The sequence below is a fragment of the Siphateles boraxobius genome, unplaced genomic scaffold, assembly GCF_051911475.1.
Source record: "Siphateles boraxobius isolate OS27281-9 unplaced genomic scaffold, OSU_SipBor_1 12, whole genome shotgun sequence".
Lineage (NCBI taxonomy): Eukaryota > Metazoa > Chordata > Actinopteri > Cypriniformes > Leuciscidae > Siphateles > Siphateles boraxobius.
In genome coordinates, this window is record NW_027508722.1 from 21,882,943 (window position 1) to 21,904,541 (window position 21,599).

At 39.7% G+C, this 21,599-nt stretch overlaps 1 long non-coding RNA gene across 1 annotated transcript; it reads left to right on the top strand.

The window, feature by feature from the left end:
- The first annotated feature begins 1,024 nt into the window (after positions 1-1,024).
- LOC143721501 (uncharacterized) lies at positions 1,025-20,105 on the top strand. The gene is made up of 3 exons (XR_013196745.1): positions 1,025-1,752; positions 19,321-19,418; positions 19,884-20,105. It is a non-coding gene; the product is annotated as an uncharacterized LOC143721501 (long non-coding RNA).
- The last annotated feature ends 1,494 nt before the right edge of the window (positions 20,106-21,599 follow it).

Sequence of the window (21,599 nt, forward strand, 5' to 3'; positions counted from 1 at the left end):
AATGCCAATTTAGCTAATGTAATTTGAGGTTGTATTTTTAGTGCCATGTCACATTGATTTATATGCCATTTCATGTTGCATTTTTATTAGCCAGTCACGACCATAGAAATCCCCACGATTGGTCATCTTTCGTCTGGGACAGCCCAAAATCATACAATGTGTACCGGGCATTACCGAACGTGCTGATGACATAAGATGTCTGCACGAGCAGGGTGTACAGAATGTTGCCAGGCAGGAAGGACATTATATCATTGCACTTGGGCATAATGCAATGATTGGACAAATATTTTTTGGTCCTGGGACTTCCACAGAAGATATATGTACATGTTTTAATATTTAGAATTTTGTGACTACTTCTGTTAATGATTGCTATACGTGCATAATTTTTTGTTAGTTTTGAGCTACATCAAATCAAAACTCTAAAAAACAAAACAAACTGCGAAACACCTGCAAGTTTTATTCAATTGTGTTGGAATGCCGGCCAGGCAGCGTCACCTATGAACCACTCTATTTACGCATGTGCACAAAACGAAGAGGTGAGGAAGGAGTATAATCATATAGATGGTGAAGATCGGGGCTGGTTGTCACACTTTTTAATCCAGTACATTTTTCTCATACTGTATGTAGGCAAATAGGCTTTAACAAAAATTTTAAACCAAAAGCGGGTCATGTTGTCACGTTATATGAGGTATTTTGTCACAATGGAACCTGCCGTGTCAGGATATTGTTCTGGCTGTCCTGCACCTCTCTGCTCTGCATATCAATGTTCACTTTCCTTTTCTTGTCCCCCAGACTCAGTTCAGTGTGTTTCTCCTACAAGAGATTCTCAAGCAGGGAGAGGCCAGGATGGGATTGCAGCTTGCAGACCAGGGAGAGAGTTCATGTGCAAGATTACATGTTCCTGACCAAGTGGAAGAGCTGAGAAAAAATTGTGCGGTAACTAAGCGGAGAGGTGTCATCTGTATGCTGCTGTATCCTTAGCAGCACATTGATTCCGAATGAGAGAAAAAGTGAACAAGAGAAGACGGTGAGTAAAATCCACCCCTTTGATTTCTCTTCATTGCTACACTCCTCCTCTTTCCCTCCCACTAAGATATTCTGTCTGAAGCCACCCCCCCTTTCTCTCTCGCTCCATCTCGATCTGTCCTGTATTCCTATCCTTCACTCTCTCCTGCACATGCACATACTATTAAACATCACTGTTCTTTTTTTTCCTAGCTCATCTCTCATCAGGTCTTCTTTTAACGCACCGCTTTAAGAGCATCTAGTATTTCTGTTTCTCCCAACGGGTGGAGAAACCGGCTCAATGCGGCTCTCTCTCTCTCTCTCTCTCTCTCTCTCTCTCTCTCTCTCTCTCTCTCTCTCAGCTGTGTCATACACACTGAGATAGCCTGTTTCTTATTGAGAGGCCCTTTTTTTACTTGTAACACACGAGTCTTGCTCTCTTTACGGTGCAGGTTTCCCTCCCCCTTCCCTCTTCTCTACACTTATCCGTAAAGAAAGGAAGGAAGCGGAAGAGAGTGGTGTCTTTGAGGAGGAATGATGAAAAGGCAGAGAGAGAGAGAGAGAAGGAAGGAGGGGGTAAACGAAGAGAGCAGGACTGAGGAGAGTGGACTGGCAGAAACCTGAAATACGAGAGGGAGAAGAGTAAAGTAGGAGAGGAACCTGTAAGAGGAGAAACGAGGGATGGCTGACCTGGAAGTGGGCAAAATCGGGGGAAAGGAAGCCACCGTTCTTTTCCAACACTTGCTGGTATTTTGCTTTTCACTTTGCTTTCACTTTTGGTCATTTCTTGCCTTCATTTTTCATCTGTTTTATTCTGCTTCTTCAATTTTTTTTTCATGCTAATATGTTCCAATATCTTTCCCAGGTGTTTTGTTAGCTTATCACTGCCCTTTCTGCTTCTTTGTGTGCAAAATTAACCATGTGTTTGTTTGGAGACTTTAAGTACTTTTCCTTCCTCTTCCATCACATTTTCATCCCTGCAGCGATCATGTTCACTCTTTTTTTCTTGTGCGACACATATTAGCTTTGGTTGTGTATGTCTGTTCGAGACTTTATTGTTAACATCATAGACTAATATCCATGACTTCTCCAAAAGGCTAAAATGAGGCCCGGTCAAGTTGATCACATAAAAGGTTTAGTACTCACGGTTTGCATCAGTTAAATTAGTTCTGCACTGATGCACTTGTAGAGAGTGCGATCTTTATGCAAAGTCAATCCTGGCCTTCTCGGTTTGTGGCACTTTTGTTTAATCTGAATCGGTTTGAAATGTAGCGTAATCCCTTTATTGGGGTGTCCCCTCTTCTCTCTCTGTACCATGCTCCTCCCATCACCCCTCATCCCCGCTCATCTTCCTCCGTCTGCACCCTTGCTAGAAGGTTTACCGCTGTAACGCTTGTTTATCAAACCAATGAATACAAAAGTGAACAGTTTCTGTAATTCTTTGTAAATCCTCTGCTCTTATAATTTTGTAACAGCATGCTATCCTATCCTCTGTCTCTGTCTCTCTGTCTGACTGCATATCTTTCACCGTGGTGATTATCCTCTACTGAACCTGATGGTTCCTGCTAACCCGCCGACATATAAAAGCGTAATGGCAGTTTAGCAGTCAAAAACAGCCCTAAAATAATATTTGCTTTCAAGATAAGTCTAGGGAGATGAATTTAAGAGCTTTTATGTTTTGGCACTCTTATTTTTAGTTCCCTGTCCAGTGACTTTTTGTTTTGTTTTATGTTATTAAAATAGTGTGTTTTTGTAAGTACTATGAGATTTTCTTTAACTTTTTACAGTGTATAATTTAATCTCAAATGTGCATTGCTTTTACTGCTTAAAAGTTTTAAAATCACAGATGACAATTCAGTTTAGTGATAAAGGTGAGTTGAGGTAGAAAATAATGGGAAAGATGCTTGAACGGGGTCTGTTTACACTTTATTCCTCAATCTGCATCATAAATCCATATAAGAAATGAGAGAATGTAAAAAAAGCGAACGTCCAATTGTCTACTAGGGGTCCAGGGCCCATTATGTGGCCTCAGCAACCTTCTAGGGGAGCCTCAATTAAGTTAAAATGATCAAATAAAATAAGAATACACAACTAAAAAACAAGACATTTCTTATTTTAATTAAAGTTTTGTCTTGGTTGTGGTTATGGAAAAGCTGTATATGCTCTATGCGGAAGCCTCATTTTAAAAGTGTGATTTCTAGACCTGGAAAAATGTAAACGAATAAAATCTTGCTATGCCATGGGCATTTTTATTTTGAATATACATTTTTTTTTCTATTTATGCTAAGCTCTAAAATATTTTAACATTTCCTTATCCTTAATCCATCATGAACAACTGGAAGACAACCGGCCTTTGAAAACTGTTGAGTCAAAAATGCTGACAACCACTGGTCAAATGTCTGTCAGTTATGTACAGCATCACAAAAGGAGTTAGGAATTTTTTTACACAAAAGGAAGTTTTTGTTTAAAAAATAATATGCTGTGGCCTGTTTTATTTCTTTATTATTTTGTGTTTCGAAATCTCTATTCCATCTCTGTTTTCCTTATTTTCCTTGAATTTTGGCTCTCAGTTGAAATGGCATTCTTCATTGGCCCGCAACTGCATTTATACACTACCACATCAGTTTCAGTACATCAAATAAATCACCTTGAGCCTCCAGTCTTGAATACTACTACCAATACAAGAAGTATAATGGCCATTGACTCTCCATATGTTCAAGTGTCTCAGATTGCTTGAGCCCGCCCTTACTGAAGTGCTCCGGCCTCCGGAAATCAATGGGTTGAACACCAGCGCTGCCTCCTCTTACAATTTCTGGCAGTGGAATAGAATGTGGAAAATTAATTTTGCTGTGAATACAAAAAATGAATACTAACAGAGACATAGTGGACCTCCACTGCTAATGTGTTCATGATTGATATATCGCCATATGCATTTGTTATTGTGAAGAAAAAAACATATTGCTCCCTATATAAATATATCATGTCTACATATAATGGAACAGAAATTACAATTTGCCTGGTTCTTCTGGTATCAAATGTGTCTGCAAACACTTCTAATTGGCCTAAATTGTAGCAGTGACTAGATATTGTGTACACATTTTAGGTAACCTTCGTGACTCATGTCTAAATAGCTCTTTCATCAAATCTCAACCCACTTCACCATCCAAATTAGGCTGAATTAAGACATTTGTTGGAGAGCTGATGCTTTTTTTAAATGGCAGGTGAATGTGCAGTAAGTTAAATTGAGCAAAAAATGTATCTATATAACATTTCTGAAAAACTCTATAGTCTAACCTTCAGTTGTATTAAAGAGAGTCTGGCAAGCAAACATTTCTTCTTTAAAAGGCTTGTATTCTTGCATGGAAAAAAGTATTCAATGCTACTGCTCTCATCTAATTAATTTGATTCCTGAGATGCTGATCATAACTGCATAACCCTAATTCAGTATATATTTTCAGTTTAGAGTTTCAGTCACTTCATTTCATCAAATGTAATCCTAAATTACCATAAAAATAAAAATTCTGTCATCTAACTATTAAAAGTATTTTCGATAATTGAAATAAAGCTAACAAGTGTATTATTAATTAATTAATTTGATATAATTTAGTATTGGATGAAAAACTTATAAAACTTAGAAATTTTGCTCAATAAATCAATTTCAGTTGAAGTACTAACGTGTATTAAAACTACAAATGAAATAAAATTAAAATATAATACTAAAATTTAATAATAATATAATAAAAGTGACAAAAATACTAAAAATTAAACTTCTTTAAGAACGTTTTAGCTATTTTCCTCACACAATGAAAGTAAATAGGGTCCAAAGCAAAACATTGGAACCCACTTACTTCCTTTATGGCCAAAAATACACTAAGACAATTTTCAAAATATCTTCTTTTGAGGATGATTAAAGATTACAGAGTTTTAGTTTTTTTTTTAAGAACTATCCCTTTAAGAATAATATATCTTTTATTTCAGAGGCAGTATTTCCTGTGGAGCTGTTTTTCATGTGATATTCTGCACCTGCATAATCAAATGTGCTGACAGTATGGGGCTAATTAACAGTTGCCTGACTGCTGTAGTACTGTGTGTTTACCTGGAGTGCTGACTTACAAATTGCTGGAGAAGAAATTGTACCGTGGCTATTGTGTGTTCAGTGTGTGTGCGCTGGTTTACACAAGGTGACACAGAAGTGTTAATATGCATGACCAAGTGACAATTATATTATGTCTTGAGTGACTGTATAATTGCACGTGAGGTTTGCTAGTGTGTGTTCAGCGATCGCGGGTGTGTGTGCGTACAGTGGTCGCGTGGGGGTTAATATCTGCAGTCCAGAGGAATGTGTTTCGGGTCAGCAACGAGAATTCCTCAGTTCTGCATTAGTAGGTCACAGCGCTGCTGCTGCTTGCCTCAGCAAACTATCTCACTGGCAATCTTCTCTCTTGTTTTCTCACCTTCTCCACTTCCCTTCTTTTCCTTTAGCTAGGTCTGATTTTCATTTTTCAACCTTCACTTTTCCGACATGAAATTGTTTCGCATCCTCTCATTCTTTCTTTGTTTCCCCTCTCTCCTGCTAAGATGACTGAGGTGTAGGGGGTTGGGTGAAAATGAGGAAAAGCTGTATGTGTGTGTTTGTGTTATATAAATCTAGCCACATACACTATTCACTCTTGCCGTCTGGTGCTTGTGTTTGTGTAGGATTTATGTTGAAGATGTTTCTCATTACCAGATGCCACCCGTTTCACTCAGCTCTGATAAAGTAAAGAGGGAGTACCTATACATTATCAATTGAGGTCAGTAAGATTTATTCTTTTATTTAGCAAGGATGTGTCCGTAAACACATTTATAAACTGATAAATACTGCTCCGTAAACTTTTTATTCACCAAAGAACACTGGCAATTTTTTATCATGGTTTCAATAACAATATTAAGTGGCACAACTGTTTTCAACATTGATAATAATAAGAAATATTTCTAGAGCACCAAATCACACACTAGAATGATTTCTGAAGGATCATGTGACACTGAAGACTGGAGTGATGATGCTGGAAATTCAGCTTTGCTCACAGGAATAAATTACATTTTAAAATATGTTCAAATAGAAAACAGTTCTTTTAAATTGTAACAATATTTCACTATATTACTGTTTTTACTGTATTTTTGATCAAATACATGCATCCTTTGTAGGCGTTGTTTCAAAAACATTAAACATCTTATCGACCCAAAATGTGCTCTTCTCATTCAAAAGTATCTAGCACCCAAAAATGAAACATGTACTCACATCGTCATTGTCTTTTTCAAAACTTTATGATTGTTTTTTTGTGTGGACTATTCTCTTAGGATTTCTTATCCACCAAATTGAAGTAAAATAGGGAAACATAACCCAGGCGGCAACGACACAAGCCACGCACCACATGTGCACTCATTAACCCTCACAGGTAGCCACATGCACTGATTCACAAGCGTGCAGATATGCAAACTGGGGTATTATGTACACATTCACCAGCGAAAGCAGGGCGATATTTGGTTTTAACTTTAGAAATTCAGTTGAACATATGGCCTGCAGCTTCAGGGTTGACCCGCTTTTCAATTGTACCTTTGTTCCTGTGTCCTCAGTGCTCTTTTATTTGTGTTGTATCCCTGTCTTTCTTGTGGAGGTACCTTTCTCTTTCCTACCTCTTTCTCCCATCTGTGTCTGCTCCTTGTTCATGTCTGCATCCCTATCTCCTACCTGTCTCTGCTATCTTATCCTCCAATCCTACACTGTCCAGGCTGTTATCCTGACCTTATTTCTTGGTGTGTGTGTGTTTGTGTGTGCCAGAACATTTTATTTATGTCACACTCTGTCCCCAAAGCTCAATATGTGTCTTTATGCTCTTCTCGGAATCAGGGAAAAGATAGGCAGAGTTTGAAAGGATTTGAATTATATTTTAGTCCATTTAGAAAACAATTAAACAAATGAGAAACTAGTTTTATTTTGACATCTGAATTAATGATCAATTGTTATATTTAGATTTGTCTTATCAACTACATTGCATTTATTGTTGCAATATCAAAATCTAGCTTCATTACTTGAGAAGACACTCTTAACAGTTTCCTTAATGGTTTTAAAATGTTTTAAATTATGGAGATTTATGCTGTTCTTTCTTGGAGAACTTACAGCTTAGACAGCTAGTCCAATACATTTCATTCTTGTAAAACCAAGTTTTATTAGACCCTCATATTGTCATAAGTTACATTGTAATCTCCTGTGTCTCTTGTCTTGGGGTTATTTTTGTTTGCTGTTAACAGCAAATTGACTGCATGAGTGTTTTGCTTTCATTTTAAAATGAGATGGAATAAATTAAATAAGAGGGTCTCAAAGTATTTTTCTTATTTCACAGTACTGTTAAAAAGTTTGGGATTGGTGAATTAAAAAAAAAAGTACAGTATTCAATATTCTGAAATATTATTACTTATATTTAAAATGTAATTTATTCCAGCTATGGCATAGCTGAATTTTCAGCATCATTACATCATACTGATTTGGTGTCAAAATCAATTTTGAAAACAGTTGTGCTATACTGAATATTTTGATGGGAACCTTGATACATTTTTGTCAGGATTCTTTGATGAATAGAAAGTTCAAATGATCAGTATTTTATTTTTAAATAGAATTTGTTTTACAATGTAAAAGTCTTTACTGTTCATTTTTGAACATTTTAATGCACCCTCCTTGCTAAATAAAAGTATTTCTTTAAAAAAAAAATAGTTTGAAAAACCTTTGAGGGTGTCACGTTTTCTATGTGTTATTAGTTCAGTTTTGTGATCTTGTTCACCCCCGTCTTTTGTGATTTTGGTTCAGTCCTGTTAGTTTTCCCGCTCCTCGTTTGTGTTCAGTTTCTTCACCTGTGTTCTGTTTATTATCCCATTAGTCCCTGTCCATTTAAGACCTGTGTTTTCCCTCAGTGTTGGTTGGTCGTCGTCGATGTAAGGTTGTGTGTTTTTGAAGTCCTGGAGTTTCCTTTGTTCCTGTAAGTTCCTGTAAGTTCCTGTAAGTTCCTGTAAGTTCCTGTAAGTTCCTGTAAGTTCCTGTAAGTTCCTGTAAGTTCCTGTAAGTTCCTGTAAGTTCCTGTAAGTTCCTGTAAGTTTAGTTTGTAAATAAATCAACTATACTTCAGTTCCAGTGTCCTCGTCTTCGGCATCCTGCAACAACCCTGACAGAACGACCAACCTATTAAAAAAAAAAAAGATGAGCGGAAGGAGGAAGAACAAGAAGGTGAGCCCCATGGAAATACCAATCCTCTTCCAGAAGGAGCTCTCTCTTGAGGAGTATGCGGGGCGTTACCTAGACCTCTATGATGACATGACTCAGGATGAAGAGGAACTTTCTGGGGTGGTCTGAGAGACCCGCTAGCCCAGATAATTCTGGTAAAGGACCTAAAAATGTCCTTCTTGGAGTTTGTGGATCACACGCTGTGGGCGTGTGGATCCAACTACCTCGTAGAAGATCTCCCACTCCAGCCAGTTCCAAGCCCGCCTGAGCCCATCGCCTGCCCGCCAGCGCCTGAGCCCATCGCCTGCCCGCCAGCGCCTGAGCCCATCGCCTGCCCGCCAGCGCCTGAGCCCATCGCCTGCCCGCCAGCGCCTGAGCCCATCGCCTGCCCGCCAGCGCCTGAGCCCATCGCCTGCCCGCCAGCGCCTGAGCCCATCGCCTGCCCGCCAGCGCCTGAGCCCATCGCCTGCCCGCCAGCGCCTGAGCCCATCGCCTGCCCGCCAGCGCCTGAGCCCATCGCCTGCCCGCCAGCGCCTGAGCCCATCGCCTGCCCGCCAGCGCCTGAGCCCATCGCCTGCCCGCCAGCGCCTGAGCCCATCGCCTGCCCGCCAGCGCCTGAGCCCATCGCCTGCTCGCCAGCGCCTGAGCCCATCGCCTGCTCGCCAGCGCCTGAGCCCATCGCCTGCTCTCCAGCGCCTGAGCCCATCGCCTGCTCGCCAGCGCCTGAGCCCATCGCCTGCCCGCCAGCGCCTGAGCCCATCACCTGCCCGCCCACGTCTGCTGATCCAGAGACTGTTCCCATACCTCAGCCAGTGTTTGTTCTGGAGCACACCACACGTGAGTCCACACGAGAAGACACAGCGCTGATTGTGATGTCTGCAGAGATTCTGTGTGTGTGGGCTACATGCACATCAGCTCTGGTCCATGAGTCCAGTTCCGAGTCCCATGATGTGCTGGCTCCGTCCAGTTCCGAGTCCAATGATGTACTGGCCCACGTCCAGTTCCGAGTCCCATGATGTGCTGGCCCCGTCCAGTTCCGAGTCCCATGATGTGCTGGCCCCGTCCAGTTCCGAGTCCCATGATGTGCTGGCCCCGTCCAGTTCCGAGTCCCATGATGTGCTGGCCCCGTCCAGTTCCGAGTCCCATGATGTGCTGGCCCCGTCCAGTTCCGAGTCCCATGATGTGCTGGCCCCGTCCAGTTCCGAGTCCATGATGTGCTGGCCCCGTCCAGTTCCGAGTCCCATGATGTGCTGGTCCCGTTGATCCTGCGCCGGAGCCCGTTGATCCTGCGCCAGAGCCCACTGATCCTGCACCAGATGCGCCAGAGCCCACTGATCCTGCACCAGATGCACCAGAGCCCACTGATCCTGCACCAGAGCCCACTGATCCTGCACCAGAGCCCACTGATCCTGCACCAGAGCCCACTGATCCTGCACCAGAGCCCACTGATCCTGCACCAGAGCCCACTGATCCTGCACCAGAGCCCACTGATCCTGCACCAGAGCCCACTGATCCTGCACCAGAGCCCACTGATCCTGCACCAGAGCCCACTGATCCTGCACCAGAGCCCACTGATCCTGCACCAGAGCCCACTGATCCTGCACCAGAGCCCACTGATCCTGCACCAGAGCCCACTGATCCTGCACCAGAGCCCACTGATCCTGCACCAGAGCCCACTGATCCTGCACCAGAGCCCACTGATCCTGCACCAGAGCCCACTGATCCTGCACCAGAGCCCACTGATCCTGCACCAGAGCCCACTGATCCTGCACCAGAGCCCACTGATCCTGCACCAGAGCCCACTGATCCTGCACCAGAGCCCACTGATCCTGCACCAGAGCCCACTGATCCTGTGCCAGTCCTGTCCAGCCCAGAGTTTCCTTCGGCACTGATCCCGCTTGGTTCAAGACCCTCTTTGCTGCTGGACCCCTCCTTTCCTGTCAATTTCCCCATTAAAATTTTGGGGGGGCGCAGTATACCTGCTAGGGGGACTGCGGAGGTCTCTCCGACGAGGTTCCCAGTACCACCATGGCCACCTGAAAAAACATCTCCACCCTGGCCGCCCGAAGGGTCCTCACCGCCATGGCCGCCCGAAGGTTCCTCACCGCCATGGCTGCCCGAAGGGTCCTCACCGCAATGGCCGCCTGAGGGTCCCACAGCTCCGCCCTGGACGCCCGAGGGTTTGACAGCTCCGCCCTGGACGCCCGAGGGTCCTACAGCTCCCCCCTGGACGCCCGAGGGTCAGACAGCTCCGCCCTGGACGCCCGAGGGTCCGACAGCTCCGCCCTTGACGCCCGAGGGTCCGACAGCTCCGCCCTGGCCACGCCCACAGCCGGGTCCGACAGCTCCGCCCTGGCCACGCCCACAGCCGGGTCCGACAGCTCCGCCCTGGCCACGCCCACAGCCGGGTCCGACAGCTCCGCCCTGGCCACGCCCACAGCCGGGTCCGACAGCTCCGCCCTGGCCATGCCCACAGCCTGCTCCGCCCTGGCCATGCCCACAGCCTGCTCCGCCCTGGCCACGCCCACAGCCTGCTCCGCCCTGGCCACGCCCACAGCCTGTTCCACCCCGGTTCCCCGAGCTACCAGCTCCGCCCTGGAGGCTTCCCGTCCCTGCACCACCATGCCCTCGTCAGCCTCAAGGGCGCCCACCCTCCCACCCCTTTGGATGTTATACGGCGCGAGGACGCGCCTTCGGGGAGGGGGAGGTTCTGTCACGTTTTCTATGTGTTATTAGTTCAGTTTTGTGATCTTGTTCACCCCCGTCTTTTGTGATTTTGGTTCAGTCCCGTTAGTTTTCCCGCTCCTCGTTTGTGTTCAGTTTCTTCACCTGTGTTCTGTTTATTATCCCATTAGTCCCTGTCCATTTAAGACCTGTGTTTTCCCTCAGTGTTGGTTGGTCGTCGTCGATGTAAGGTTGTGTGTTTTTGAAGTCCTGGAGTTTCCTTTGTTTCTGAATGTTCCTGTAAGTTTAGTTTATAAATAAATCAACTATACTTCAGTTCCCGTGTCCTCGTCTTCGGCATCCTGCAACAACCCTGACAGAGGGACAGTAATTGGAGCGTTTGCATTTGTCTTTTTATGGAGAAATAGATAAGGAAAATGACTATTTTTGACTGGTCCAATTGCAATGAAAGAGATGGTTGGTGTAAAAGCAGCTGTGGCTTTTGAGTATGGAGTGTTGAGGAACTACACTTTTAAGATGAAAGCCGTAACCATGGTTCCCCTCCTCAAGATGTTTGCTTTGAGCAAAAAGAGGTCAGGAAACAGATCAAGCGCAAACACTTGTGCATTGTTCAAGTTCAAGTAGAAGTTTAATAGAAAACATGGTAGTAAAAATTATATAAGATGAGTAGATTTGCGTTGAGCATGATGTATTCAGTTTCACTGTTTGGTTTGGTCACAGTGAGAGCATGTTTGGCTCTTAAATTATTTTTGATAGCACTTCAGCTGTAGTATTTTCTAATTAATATGATGGAAATTTTTGTTCATTAACTTTGTTTGTTGGCTTTACACCAAGCTGTAGATTTCAGCCTAACCCGTTCTGCCAGTGGATTTTAATGGTTATTATGTAAAGTTATCCGGTTAAAGTTGACATGACAGAAAAACAGAGAACAATACATTTATTTGTATAGCGCTTTACATGCATATCGTTTCAAAGCAGCTTTACAGAAAAATGCATGTTTCTACATTACAATTTAGAGTGATCTCATATCAGAGGTGACTCTGTCAAAGTAATGTCCATATGTCAAAAATGTACAGTTCTTAGATAATACAAATCATGCAGTTAGCTAATATCATGTATTAATTTAGGCAGAAAAAAATGATCTCATTAAAGCAATTATTACAAGTTGTGATCATCAAGATTACAATATATAGAAAATGTGGCACGGGTGCATGTTGATTCAGAGTTGGCATCATCTGAAATCCTCACAGGGGTTGCCGTCTTCACTTCACAGGTGGTGGGGCATCTAAAATCTTTGTAAGAGGCTGGATTCAAACTGGAGCTGGCGTACTCTCTAGTTACCTTGGCATCCCGAGGTAGAAACAGAAAATAAAAAGTGGAAAATAATTAGCGTAGCTACTGTTAATAACATCTCAAGCAAAATATTTCATCTGATATAACTGGAGTACAATGTTATGAGGAGCATTATGTTAATACTTGGATAAAGAGATGTGTCCTTAATCTAGATTTAAACTGGTAGAGTGTGTCTGAGCCTCGAACATTATCAGGAAGTCTATTCCAGAGTTTAGGAGCCAAATGCGAAAACGCCCTCCCTTCTTTAGTGGACTTAGATATCCAGTTTCACTTTATTTTGGTGGTCCGTGTAACACATTCTATTGACAAGGGCCTATAAGTAACGTTGCACCTACTGTACATGTCTACTAGCTCTCATTAGAGTGTTAGTAGAGTATTAGTAGACTGGTAGGGTTAGGGTTAGAATAAGTTGACATGTACTTGCAAAGTTACTTATAGTCAGTAAAATGTCTGTTGGAGGACCAACACAATAAAGTGTCAGCAGATATTAAGCAGACAGTCTACTAATACTCTAATGAGAGTTAGTTCACATGTAGTTGCAAAGTTACTGAACAGAATAGTTGTGAACAGAATGTACAAAAGGGACCATCAAAATAAAGTGTTACCAGATATTCTAGGTACTACCAAAAGTCTAGAGTTTTGTGACCTTGAGCATGATGGATTGTATGGCAATAGAAGATTGCTTAAATACACAGTAGCTAAACCATTTAGGGCCTTAGGTCAATAGCAATACTTTGTAATCGATACGAAACTTAATAGGTAGCCAATGTAGAGATTATAAAATTGGAGTTATATGATCATATTTTCTTGACCTGGTAAGAAGTCTAGCAGCTGAATTTTGGACTAACTGTAGTTTGTTTATTGAGGATGCATGCAGGACAACCACCTAGAGCATTACACTAATCCAGTCTAGAGGTCATGAATGCATGAACTGTCTATTCTGCATCAGAAACCGATAGCATGTTCCATAGCTTAGCAATGTTTTTGAGGTGGAAGAAGGCGGTTTTTGTAACATTTGAAATATGATTATTGAAAGTTGCTGTCTAATATAACACCTAGGTCTTTAACTATATGAAGTAACAGTAGATCCTTAGAAGCAAATTGTATTTTAAGAGATTCTGTGTAGAGATTTTTGGTCCAATAAATAATACCTCAGTCTTATCTGAATAGAAGAAAATTACTGGTCATCCACTATTTTATATCACACTCAACTTGGATAGTTATGTATGTCATCACGACTAGTTTAAATCTTTAAATTGAGTATCATCGGCATAACAGTGGAAACTCATTCCATGTTTTATAATAATATTACAGAGGCTGTATGTATATTGAAAATAGCAGAGGGCCTAGAACAGACCCTTGCGGCTCTCCAGAATTTACAGATGTTAACTTGGATGATTCCACGTTTGACTAAACAAAATGGTAACGGTCAGATAGGTACGATTTTTACCATCCTAATGCCTGTCCCTGAATATCGGTGTAATTTTGCAATCGATATAAGAGTTTGCCATAGTCCATAGTATCAATAGTGTCAAACGCATCACTAAGATCAAGCAAAACTAGTTTTGAGATGCAGCCTTGGCCAGAAGCTAGAAGTAAATCATTTGTAATTTTAACGAGCGCAGTTTCTGTGCTATGATAGGGCCTGAACTTTTTCATAGATATCTTTTTTTTTGTGCTCAGCTGTGCTCTGTCTGCCCTTTCAGACAATGTTCAAGGTCACAGCCAGAAGGTCAGATGTCAAAGCCAGGGAAATGTGACACGTCCCTTCCCCCCAACTCTTGACCAACGACCTCCTGTGTTGTGTCTGGTAGGCTGATATGTGTCTGTATTTAACCCCTCATGGGATGCCCATTATCATCTGCTGTTAACACACAGACTCTTCATACTGTGTGAAAAACCATTCAGATGCCTTCCAAAATATTTATATGTGGGGAAATTAATTATATATTTTATTTTTATATTTATATTTCTAATTTTTTAAACATTATATTTAAACATATATATATATATATATATATATATATATATATATATATATATATATATAACATATATATTTAAAAATTATATACACACTACCATTCAAAAGTGGTCGGTAAGATTTTTTTTAAAAGAAGTTAATACTTCTATTCAGCAAGGAGTCACAGTAAAGACATTTATAATATTATAACAACAAAAATTTTTGTTCCATTTTCATTTTCAGCAAAGAATCCTCAAAAATATCATAGTTCCACAAAAAATAATGCATCACAAATGTTCTAAAATTGATAATAATAAGAAATTAAAAGCAAACCAGCGGTTAGTTCACTATAGTGAAGTGAAAATAGGACTTATGTAATGTTTGATAGTCCTTTTACTATCCATGATTGCTAAAGTGGTCCTTCTACACATATGTATATGATTATGTTAATAGGTTTGGTGGAATCTTGGTGGGATCAGGCGCCAGATCGCAGTTGCACTGTCAAAATAAACCACTGCGACAAGATGATCTATAAACACTTTTTCTGTCTTTTGATTGGTGGAATATTATTCTGTTTTTCTCTATTATTAAAACTCTATCAAAACTGAAATCTACTAAAAAAGTACAACTGCCTTCCAAAACCAAAAATAAAATCCATTGATCAATGCTTTACTCATCTGCCACAAATTCAATGTCTTTAAATAATCTTTATTTGCAGGCTTTTCTTAACAAATACTGACATGCACTTAAAAACAATTAATATTTCAGCATATATAATGTTTATATTCTTATTTTTAAAATAGACTATCATTTGAAAGTCTTACTTTAATTCAGAAAAGATGCATTGATTTGATCAAAAGTGTGTGTGAAGACATTATTTATAATATTACAAAAGATATTACAAATATTTATATTTCCAATAATAAATGCTTTTGAACTTTTAATTCATCAAAAATTCTTGGAATTTTTTTTTATTCAATGCGTCCCCAAAAATATTAAGCAGCACAACTGTTTTCAACATTGATAATAATAAAAATGTTTCTTGAGCAGCAAATCGGCATTTTAAAATGATTTCTGAAGGATCATGTGACTGCTGAATATTCAGCTTTGAAATTATAGGACTAAATTACATATTAAAATAGAAAAGTTATTTTAAATTTTAATAATATTCACAGTATTACTGTACAAAATCTTACTGACCGTAAACTTTTGATGGTAGTGTGTGTGTATATACTGTATATTATTTACTATATGTATGCATATTTTTTTCTGAGGGCATCCTTAAAACAAATTTTTACCTAAAGTATTGGAAAGTAAACACACACACACACACACACACACACACACACACACACACACACACACACACACACACACACACACACACACACACACACACACACACACACGCATTCAAATAAATTCGGTCCTGACTCACCCCTTTAACAGAAAGTCAATAATAGCACTGGAATGATTAATCAGTGGCTCCATTGTCCAATTCCACCAATTCCCCCTCCTCTCTCACACACTCATGGGCCCCTCTCATGGCATAGTATTGATCTGAATGCATTTGCCTTCCATTTATCCACTGAACACAAAGAACTGTGAACTCACCCGGTACTGTGCCCAAATCCATCTAGGGAGGGATCACTTTGCTTGCCATAGACACGCATAAATAGGTTTAGGGTAAGCGTTAGTCAATGGAAATGTACTCCGCAACAGCTTTAGCCTGTTTTTCTTTTTTCCTGCTTTTTTCACTGAATTAATTGACAACATCTCGCATACTGTTGTGAGGTCACATTATTTGGCAGCGTGATACAAAATTACATATTGTTGCACACCAGCAGAGAAACATAAATTATATAATAAAAGTCAATATTCAAGCATAAGATATTAACATTCAGGAAATGGGAACTCTGTATATCATGCAGTGGTGAGTGTGAGAGAAAATAAAACAAATGTAATGATGCAATTGGCTTTGTGAGTTAAAGGAGCCACATGCACAAATATTTGATGCTGGACAAATGGTATTCCAATCAAACATACTGAAAATTTGACCGTTTTGCACTTTCTTTACATAGAGTGAAATGAGCTGATATTATTTTCAGAAATCTGTGCATTGTGACGAATGTACTTTCTTATATACTTTCGATGTACGATGGTTGTATGATTTTTAAATATTATATTTACTATATTTATTGAGTTTATTTTGAGTCTTCATTCTCTTTACTCTTAATGCTTTAAAAAATGCTTTTCAATCATCACACTTTGCTGTTTGTGTGTCGCTGTTTGTCTGTGTGTTCCTATCTAAAAACCAGCAGAGGGATTTGAGAATAATTTGACGGACAGCCTGTTCAAAGCCCTCCCTGCCTACCCTATCATTCTGGTTGCCGAGAGTCAGGTTGCCATGACACCAGACTGTTTTGTCTGCCCTTTGACCCCTTTAAGAGGTGGGTTGGTCAATCAGGCATTACCCGTGAGGGGCCAACTGAGGGGGGAAAGATGGAGCGACATTTCCTCTCTAAAAATGAGTTACAAAAGGTTCTATACATCCGTTGTATGCAGGGGTACCGGCACAGTTATGGGGAGGCACATGCGCACAAACAAAAGGCACAGATGAATGTATCCGTGGCACAGTTCCGCCTTGGAAAAAAAATGAAAGGATCTATGAGGTCCCTTGTGTATACGGGGCTTGTGCTCGTGATAAGAGCAGCTACCAGCAGATTTCCAGATGAATGCTTAGTGGAAAGAATAGAACTGCACAATTTGATTATAAGAATAGTCGCTTAAAAATGGGCTTTTAGAGAAAATTAAAGCACTTTATTTTACTTGGCTTTAAATTAATGATGCTAATTGATTAAAGTATAATTGGATAAAAAATATATAATTTATGTCATTTAATAACAAAAATCGTTTAAAAAAACATTTCTATTTTAATGTATTTTAAAATGTAATTTATTCCTGCGATCAAAGCAGAACTTTCAGCACCATTACTCCAGTCACATGATCCTCCAGAAATCATTCTAATATGGTGATTTGCTGCTCAAGAAACATTTATTATTATCAATGTTGAAAACAGTTGTGCTGCTTAATATATTTGGATAATTTTTTTTTCAAGATATTCTAATGATTTGAAAGTTCAAAACAAAGCATTTATTATTGGAAATATAAATCTTTTGTAATATTATAAATGTCTTTGCTGTCACTTTTGATCAATTTAATGCATCCTTTCTGAATTAAAGTATAAAAACTTTCAGATCATCTTGTCGCAGTGGTTTATTTTGACAGTGCAACTGCGATCTGCAGTCTGATCTCTAAAGATTCCACCAAACCTATTAACATAATCATATAAATATGTGTACAGAAGGACCACTTTAGCAATCATGGATAGTAAAAGGACTATCAAGCATAACACAAGTCCTATTTACACTTGACTCCAGTGAACTAAGGCCTGACAAGCCTTTGAAATTAATCCTTTCTAGCCAGAACTGCAGCATGATTCCTCCTCTCCTCTGAGAATTGTTGTGACTCGCTGTGAGTCCTCGTCAGGACTGATAAGATTAGCGTGGGTTCTGTTCTCACCCTAGGACACAAAGTATGTGGAACAGAATAACAGCTCATGGGAATTTATGTTTCTCTGTTTAATGGCGTTAGAAACGTTATGCTTCAGACTATGAAATCGGCCTGGAACAGAGAATTTGTTTGGTTTTCTCTCCCTGATAGCCACACAAATGAAGATAATGGGTGATGAAAACGAACTTTGGTTTCTGACTGCTCCTTTCATTTCAGTTTATTTCCGTTGTGAGCGTTGACCTGTATGTGACCTGTTTAATATGCTGTGAGCAGATAAGATTAATGCCAGGCGGAAGGGTTCATTTTTTTTCTCATGCAGATAAAAATGAAGCCTGTCAAAACAGACATAAAATATGAATTACATACCAGAGATCTGGGGCTGGAGTTTGTCTATATTTAAACACTTATGTGCATTCTTGGCATGATGTCTCAATTATTTGGGTAAGATGATGCATCAGGGGAAAACCCTGGGTGTCTGTATAAAAATGAAAAATGAAAACATGCATGCAATCTAAAGAGCAGAAAATAACAAGCTGATTTTGTTGCACTAAAATTATTAATTCAATCATTCAAATTTACTGTGGTTCCAAAATGAATTTGGATGGATGGACCACATGTAAAAAAAATATATGAATGCATTTGAATTATAAAACAAAGTAGGATTGTTTTTAAAGAAAGACTACTTTCGGACAAAACCTCTCCACATTACATGATTTTAATGTGTAATTCATTTCTGTGATGGCACTCCAGTCTTCAGTGTCACATGATCCTTCAGAAGTCATTCTAATATGCTGATTTGCTGCTCCAGAAACATTTATTATTGTTATGAATGTTGTGAAACTTTGTGTAAACCATGATACTTTTTTTTCAGGATTCTTTGGTGAATGGATCAAGTTCAAAAGAACAGGATTTATTTTATATAGAAATCTTTTGTAACATTATAAATGTACTTTTGACCAATTTATTGCTTCCTTACTGAATAAAATTCATTTTTTTTTTATTATCACTATTAATTAACTGTTAACTAAGACTTTTGCCTCAATAAACTCCTAATTACTGCTTAATAATAGTTAGTACGGTAGGCTAGTTGTTAATTTAGTTGTCTAAATTTATGTATTGGGTAGGATTAAGGGATGTAGAATATGGTCATGCAGAATAAGGTATTAATATTTGCTTTATAAGTACTAATAAACAACCAATATCCTAGTAATATGCATACTAATAAGCAACTAGTTAATAGTAAGAATTGGACCCTAAACTAAAGTGTTAACAAAATTTTAATGACCCCTAGCTTTTGAATGGTTGTGTAGTTCTGAGAAAAAAGTTATGAAAATGAACAGTTGGTTTGTTGTTTTGATATCAAATGCAACATTTTTGAGTTTTTGTCCAAAAGTGTTCAAACAGTTTCTGTAGCCACTGTATGTACAATGCTATTAATGTATGTATTCGTTATATCTTTTGAACCTTTGCTCAATTGTCTTTTCAGAAGCAGGGAGGCATCACCTGAGATCCGCTCTGGTCCTCCTCAGGGACTTCAGGTGTTCACATATACAGCTCAAAGCAGACCAGCTGGTCAGAGATCAGGTAACCACACTTTTCTCTCCGCCCTTGTTATCTATACCTACAGTGCTCACACAATTGAGCTGAAACCCACCAACGAACCGAAACTTTAAACTCTTAGAACCTGTTCTCAGCCTTTTGTGTGACGTCTCCAAATAGTTATTTTGTTATTGTTTATGATCACTTCCTTTATGACTATTGCATGGTCCTCGGCATATCTCTCATATTTCTGCCATGGTTTGTAGGTCTCCTTATGAGTCAGCTTTTATCATATAAATATTTTTTGAACCACCTCACATTCTTCTTTTGCTTCTCACTCGTTTCTTACATTGTCGAGCGAAGCAGCTTCATTTGATGTCAAGTTGCTCTGAATATTTCTGATTGTTCCTGAATGTCAATGGCATTCCATTGTGCACTTACAATGCCAGCTGACCTTCAATATTTTGCAGCTGACCAGAGCTGTGTGTGTATATCTCTCTGTTTTCTCAGTCCCACCAACATGCCTGGCATACACACAAACCCCTTTGACGTGATTGACAACTCTGCCCTAGCAACCGCTTGGCACGTTGCCGGGCTGCCCAGGGTTACCAGGGAATGTGTTCCCATAGCAACACGTTTAACCACTTTATTTGCCACCTTGAAATGTAGCGAAGGTTTTGCAAAGAGGCAGAAAGGGATTACTGCTGAAATTTGCCGTGGAAGAAAATGTGTGGAAAGGTGATGTGATTTTTGAGAACTGTATATAATTTTTATATTTGTTTTAAAGTTTTTGAAGACCTGTGCTGCTTGTGCCAAAGGATTTTTGTTGTTGTTGTTTTTGTAAGACTAAGTAGATTGAACTAAATCTAATTTTGCCTTTATGGTGGAGAAAGAGCCCATTACTGGCTTACATTAGTCAAACAGTGCATACAGGAGGATAAAAAAACTCCATTTAAAATCAGAGATCAATATTAAACTCCCAGCTTTAACATCCCTGTTCATCATGGTTTATCATTTAGTTGATCAAGTTCAAATTCATACATATGCTTTTGAGTCGCACAGTTACACATTAACACTCAGAGACTTCAGAGAACACAAATGTGTTCAGGTTTACTGCATTCAGTTTTATATGGAATGTATCCGTAAGGGTTCAGGGTGCAGGGAAGGAAGGAATAGACGGATGGGGTGAGATGATTTAAAAAATACAAACTGGAAGAGGGGATGTTATTAAAGCAGGAATGCATCTTGAGAGGAGGATGCTGAGTTTTTGACATTTTGATTTGAAAGAGAACAAGGGGGTGCAGAGGTAAACAGAGGAAAGGAAAATAAAGTGATTGGATAAATGAAGAAAGGCAAGGTGTTAAGAATGAGAACAGGATAGTTGGTCCAAAAGTAGTAGGACAGAAAGAGGAACTTTGGGCTGGGGAGGAAATAGGGAGAGAACTTGATGACATTCATGATGGTGTGAGAGGAAAGTAAAAAAGGGCAGGAGTCTGGAGACAAAAAGGACAGGACCAAATAATCTACCTAGCAACACGCTAAAGGAGGCCCAAGTATTGCTATGGTAACTTGCAACAGGAATGTCACAGGTTTTTGACGTGTCGCTCATCTTTTTATATTCTGTGCCAAAATACATAATCGTAAGAGGTACATGCAGGTGTTGACACAGATTGTGGATTTTTTAAGTGGAGCTTGTGTAGTTTGATCTGCTCTCTGTGAAACACACACACAAAAAGATATTTTGAAGAATGTTGGTAACCAAACTGGGTTTTATCGTATGGACAAAATATTCAGAATATATTATTTTATGTTCCATGAATCCATGAAAGACGGAGCGTCATAGAGGTTTTGTGACGACATGAAGATGATGACAAAAATTATGACAGAATTTTTATGTTTGAGTGAACTATCCCTTTAAATGACTTCCTCCTAAACCTCCTTAATATGCAGAGCAACCAGCTGATTATTATCCAATGTCAGACTGGGAGACTATTCAGGGATATCAATTTGAAAATAAATATTTTTTTGTGCCACAGAAATTACACATTTCAGCTTCCACATCAATATATAATACAGTTGACAGCAGATTAACCACAGTTTTTTCTTCTTCTCAAAATTACTATGAACATGTTTCACTACTATATAAAAAAACAGAAAATATATACATATGTAGTTTTATAATTTAAAACCTAACAAAATTATTTTTGCAAAATTTAGCTTGAAATG